Genomic DNA, 6,524 nt, shown 5'->3' with positions numbered 1-6,524 from the left:
CTTTATAGGTAATAACCAGCACCTTGAATTTCACCCGGAGGGCAACCGGAAGCCAATGCAGCTCGCGGAGTAGAGGTGTTACATGGGAGTATTGGGAAACCCCCATTACAACTCGCGCGGCCGCATTCTGCACCAGTTGAAGCCTCCGAGTGGTCTTCAAGGGCAGCCCCATGTAGAGAGCGTTACAGTAGTCCAAACGGGAGGTCACAAGCGCATGAGTAACTGTGCGTAGGGCGTCTCGGTCCAGATAGGGACGCAACTGGCGCACCAGGCGAACCTGTGCAAAAGCCCCCCTGGTCACGGCTCCTATATGGTCTTCAAAATTGAGCCGTGAGTCCAGGAGGACGCCCAAGTTGCGAGCCCTATCAACGGGGGGTAACACCTCACCCCCCCATCATTAAGGATGGAATAACTTGGTTAACCCGAGATGCCGATATGCACAGCCACTCAGTCTTGGCAGGATTGAGATGAAGCCTGTTTCTCCCCATCCAGACCTGAACCGCCTCCAGGCACCGGGACATCACGGAGAGGGCATCACTGGGTTGGTTCAGGGTGGAAAGAAAAAGTTGGGTATCATCAGCGTACTGGTGATACCCCACCCCAAAACCACGAATGATCTCGCCCAGCAGCTTCATATAGATGTTGAACAGGAGAGGCGAGAGAACCGACCCCTAAGGAACTCCACAAATGAGAGACCTCGGGGCGGATCTCTGCCCTCCTGTCAACACCGACTGCGAGCGGCCCTGGAGGTAGGAGGAGAACCACCGTAAAACGGTGCCTCCCACTCCCAACCCCCTGAGACGCCGCAGCAGGATACCATGGTCGATGGTATCGAACGCCGCTGAGAGATCTAATAGGACCAGGACAGAGGAACAACCCCTGTCCCTAGCCCTCCAGAGATCATTCACCAGCGCGACCAATGCCGTCTCTGTGCTGTGTCCGGGCCTGAAGCCCGATTGGTACGGGTCCAGATAATCAGTTTCCTCCAGGAACAGAGGGAGCTGATGCGCCACCACACTCTCAACAATGAGCAGTCCATTTTCATTGACAAAAGGAGTATATGTTTTAACATAAAAATATGTGTTGGAAAGCATAAAGATTAATGAAGAAGAGGAAGGGGGTAGAAATTGTCCATCAAGAGTCATTAGTTGGAAAACAATTTGCCAGTCACAATGTTACTACTATAAGGAGAGATATTTTAATTTCTATGTAAATCATTGTAATTATTTTTACAGGTGCATCTAGAGTTAAAATCAGCATATTCTAATATACATATACATATATTCTAGTAATCATTTTTCAGCGTTGCATTTTTTGTGGCTGCGATGACCACCCATTGAATATTATCCATCTACTCCTCTAGCTTGAAACTAAACTTCTTAGGTAAGCACTGAAATTTATATTTCTATCAATTGATAGCAACAGAGCCTTTTCTTCAATTTATCGGCATCTTAATTTCTAGCTTATCCTCATCATTCTTAATCTCTATTTGTCTTGCACATTTCTGTTGAGCATTCTATAATGAAAGCATCTTTTTTACATTTGAAATGTCCCTATGGGTAAAAGACAGAAATATAATTCTTCAAACTTGGCAACTGTAGACTGCAACTCCCAGAATTCCTCAGCCAGCATATTATTAAGCACACTATTAAGGAATAATAGTATGGTCAGCTTTCTGAGGCCTGACAATATTCTCATCCTCAGATTTTGACCCAGTTTAAATTTCACACACGATGCTAAAATCAACGAGGGTTAGGGTTAGGTTGGAATCACTTCTCATGGTTCTAACTTGCTATTCGAGTCCAATCTAAAAAACTCAAAACATGGATTGTGGTGCAAGCACAGATAAAGGTGTTCCTGGCTGAAACTCCCATGAAAGATTCTAGCACTTAAATGGGAGTAACAATCATGGTTTATAAATCATAATAACTGGGTTTGCATATCAAACAATCCATGTTATGGCTTACTGAAGTATGAATCCAGCCAGTATTATAGAAGCTCTGTTTGCATGGCTTGCTTATCCATTAACTCAATTTTCTGACTTCACGCAGCACAGTAAAGAACTAACCATGTGGGTTGGACTCACATAACATGCTAGGCTAAAACTTACACAAATGCAACAGATTTAAAATTCCCTGATGGCCTTCACTATAGCAGGCAGTAAAGTGCCCAGAATACATTTCACTCCATCTCAAAGTGAAGTTAGGCAGATTTGATTATTTATTTAGCATTATAGTCCTGGTTTACAAATTTCTTGCCCATTTAAGTGAAGTCAAATTTTCACCACTATCATCTGAAATCAGCTTGGTCTTCCAATGTGTTTTTCCTTCACATATGATTTTCTCTGTTCCCAACAGAGCAGTTCCTTCTGATGCCAAAATCTCAGAGACATACAGGAAGAAGTCAAACAAGTACAGTGTAGGAAATGGTTTGATGTATTGTGAAGATACAATGTCTGTATTGGTGACAAGGATGCCACACTATTTAAAATACACACTATTTAAAACCCATGTTAAACTATTTTAAGAAGGTTGGCAATTGATTGCTAAAAAATATTGCTAAAATTTGTTTTCCACAGATCTAAAAAAATATTCACGTGTGCTTGCATTTTTATACCATAGAGAAACTGGAGTTTAGAATTCAAAAGCACTATGCTGTAGCAATTCCTAACAGTTAAAAATGAAAAACAAAGGATAACAAAGGCAAGATATATAAGGTGAATTTCTTTTAGCTATGCATGTCTCTTCAGGTAATTACAGGGTGAGGCTTCCTGTCCCTTCTTCCCATCAAAGGGAGCTGGTCATGAATTCTTTTGTGCAACAGGAATGACTTCATCTGAAAAACAGTGTTTCATCTCACTTCAGTTCTGGGTCTTCCGATTGCTCTTTCAATCCACACTAAGGAGGCATCTGATGATTCAGCCTTTAAAATTCAATCTCTGATATCTCACTTGAATAATTTTTCATAATCACAAATTTAATTCTTGCCACCAGAGATTATTCAAAAGTCAGATGTCACCTGAGAAATAATGATTACCTTCAATACATTATTAATTTTTGCTCTGTCCCTAAACTAGCATAGGCACAGGCCATTTGAACAGGGATGATTCCATATTTTTTGTGACATGGTTACAAGAGCAGAAGGACATGTGCATTATGTTTTGCTACAAGAACATAAGCAGTGCACTGCTGGATTGGACCTCTGGCCCATTCCCATCCAGCAGTCTGTCCTCATAATGACCAACTGCACAAGAAACCCAATTGGTCATCATACGCCAGGGATGTCAAACTGCCGGCCCATCATCCAGAAGCCACACCCACCCCATTGCCGGCAATGGCAAAACAGTCCCGATATGTCTTGCAACGTCACATGACGTCACGAGTTTGACATGTCTGTCGTAGGCAGTCACATGGCAACCAAGGCTAATAGGATTGATTCCCATGACTTCAATGAATTGGTCCAATTATTTGCCTTAACCACTAGAACAAACTAGCTCTCTCGGGAGTGGACCTTGTAAGGGTCAGCAGCTACCCGAAGAACTTGAGGTTCCAAGAGGGCAGGAGACTCAAGCGGAGGCTTCCGAGAGAAACAGAACTTTATTTGGCCAAGTGAAGTTGCTGGGTGGAACACTATCTGAAGCACTGGCAGCTGCGTACAGAAGTGCCACACACTGGTCAGTTAGGCATTTCTTTATATAGGCAGGCAATAACCAATCACAAAGACACAGATGTTAGTACACATATTATCAGACAATCACATTTTACTCCTTTCCCGCTCTTTTCCTTGTCTCTGGGTCTGTGTTCTTCCTGCCTTCACAAAATGCCGTCCCTAACGCAAGCATAATTTACAGAAGCAAAATGGCGATAATTAGGCTAACAACAAGAATACCCTTTTGTACAATCCCTATAACCTCTTTGTCATATCTTTCTAAATCACTCTCCCAGTAGAGGTGCTTGGTAGTGATGTTATATTCTTTTTGGAGACCAGGAAAAGATATTTTTATTGCCTTAGCTCTTTTAATATTAAACATGCATATGCTTCGTTCTAGCTCTACTTTGATGAAAGATAAGATTACAGCATACCGAAAAGTCAGACTTAAGAAGAAAGGTTAAACCAAAGGGAAGATAATCCAGCGTAAGTAAACAATAACATACAGGCTCAACTTGCACAAAAATGCAAGTAGAAAAATAGGGACCACTACGGTGGGAAGGTAACAGCGTTCCGTGTGCCTTTGGCGTCTAGTCATGCCGGCCACATGACCATGGAAACATCCTCGGACAAGCGCTGGCTCTTCAGCTTTGAAACGGAGATGAGCACCGGCCCCTAGAGTCGGAAACAACTAGCATGCATGTGCGGGGGAACCTTTAAGCCCCCTTTGCTGAGTTGTAGTATCATGTTTGTTTTAAAAAATAAATATATACAAGATCTGAAACTTAAATATTGATCTCTCTTCATCAGACTATGGCATCTTCCATTCTGCCTGTCTTTGTCAGACAGCCACAAAATTACCAGAGACTCTGCTCCAGATATTCCTGCCAATTAAGGGATTTCTTAGGAAGAGAGCCCTCTTGTGGTAGTATCTGAGCTGTGAATTCAAGTTATTTGCAAGACCAGGCTTCTTAATGCTGGGCCTACGTTACAGCTTGAAGTAAAAATCATTTCTTTTTTATTTCCATATAAACCTGTTCCTGCTTTCTGCCAGGCAGTCTTATTTTTTCAAAGCTGAAAACCTGGTGTTATGAAGTTATAGTTTACTTTGTTATCTTTTAATTATTTTTTAATTTTGTGGCCATTTTGAAAATGTACTTTGGTGTATATAGTTGTGGGAAGTGACTGGTTGCTGCTGAAGGAAACGAAGACACATTTGCAGTTGAAAACAACTATGGAATATGCACTGCTATTCACAAGCCAGCTATAAGTGTACAAATGCTAATCAGTTTCTTACATTATTTTCTACCATGCATTTTCTATCATACTTGTTTGACCAGTTCTTCAAGGCTGTAAAATGCTTTTGATACAAAGGGTCAAAAAGAAGTTGGGACTTGAGGATTAGATTTGATGTGATTGGAGAAATACTGTGGATTGTCGAAAGAAGTCGAAGGAGATATTAGACCTGAAGATGACCCTGGAAATGTTTTCCTCTTGAGAATGCCTGTCTTCTACACACCTGCATTTTTCTGGCTACACATTGTAAGCCAAACTCAGAAATGAATTCCGAGTCTGAAAGAAACAAAATCTCTATTAATCTTCACCTCTACTTTTCCTATTTTATCAGCATCTACATTCTCAAAGTAAGGCCTCACAGACCGACTGATCTGAACAATAGCACAAACATCAAAGCCAGGGTAGAACATATAATGTTAAAACAACAAGAAAAGCTGTTATGGAAAAAATTTAAGAATCTGTAGGATATCAGATCTTTTGCCACTTTTTAGAAGGAATTGTCAAATTGGGTGATGCAGTTCACAATTGCCAATATAAATCTGTCTGCAAACGTGATAAAGCCCAGTTCATTAACTTAATTTAAGTTATCTTCACTAACTTACTCTAAGCCAGTTTTTTTTCAGACTTGGTAACTTTAAGAACTCACATAATTAGAATTGGATGGAAATTCTGGGGATTGATATCCATAGATCTTAGAATTAGAAAAACACCAACCTAAGCTGTAACAGCAACTATAGTAGTCCTTAACATACAACCACAATTGAGCCCAAAATTTCTGTTGCTAAGCGAGACAGTTGTTGTGAATTTTGCCCCATTTTATGACCTTTCTTGCCACAGTCGTTAAGTGAATCATTGCAATTATTATGTTAGTAACACAGTTGTTGAGTGAATCTGGCTTCCCTATTGAGTTTGCTTCTTAGAAGGTAGCAGTGTCCCGAGGTCACTGCAACCGTCACTGCCAACCATCACAAACTGTCAGTTGTCAAGTGTCTGAATTTTGATCATATGACCATGGGGACGCTGCAACGGTTGTAAAACAGTGAAAAACAGTCATAAGTCTCTTTTTTTCAGTGCTGTTGTAACTTCAAATAGTCAGTAACTGAACTGACTTGTCCAATCTTGAAAAACTAAGTAGGGCTAGATTTGGTTAGTACTTTCAGGAAGAGTGCCAGGCAATATCAAGTCTCAATATTGAGAAGAGAATATTTGTAGTTCAGGGCTAAACTGCAGAGTCCTTTGTGCTCTATGAGCTTGGTTGATTTCTTACAGATGTTTCATTACCAAACTGGATAATATCATAAGTGGCTGTAGGGAGTTGGGCTTGCTCTCGTTTTATATACTAATGGCTTGCCCTGTTAGTGGGAGTTGTGTTGGTGAGAGTTGTGCTGGAGGTTCCTTTATTAGACTGTTGTTTACTGTTAGCTTGTTTGTCTGAGTTAGTGATTCCTTGATTGGGGTATTTCTTGATTCCTAATCTAGTATTAATCTTAGTGTTAATCTCCGCTCCTTTAGGTGTTGATTGCTGGTGAGGAGCTATTTTGGTCTGTTTGATTCCTTTTTGGCTTTTTGATTGTTTCTTT

This window comes from Vipera ursinii (assembly GCF_947247035.1).
Source record: "Vipera ursinii genome assembly, chromosome: 1".
NCBI classification, from domain to species: Eukaryota; Metazoa; Chordata; class Lepidosauria; order Squamata; family Viperidae; genus Vipera; species Vipera ursinii.
This window is presented reverse-complemented; position numbering follows the sequence as displayed.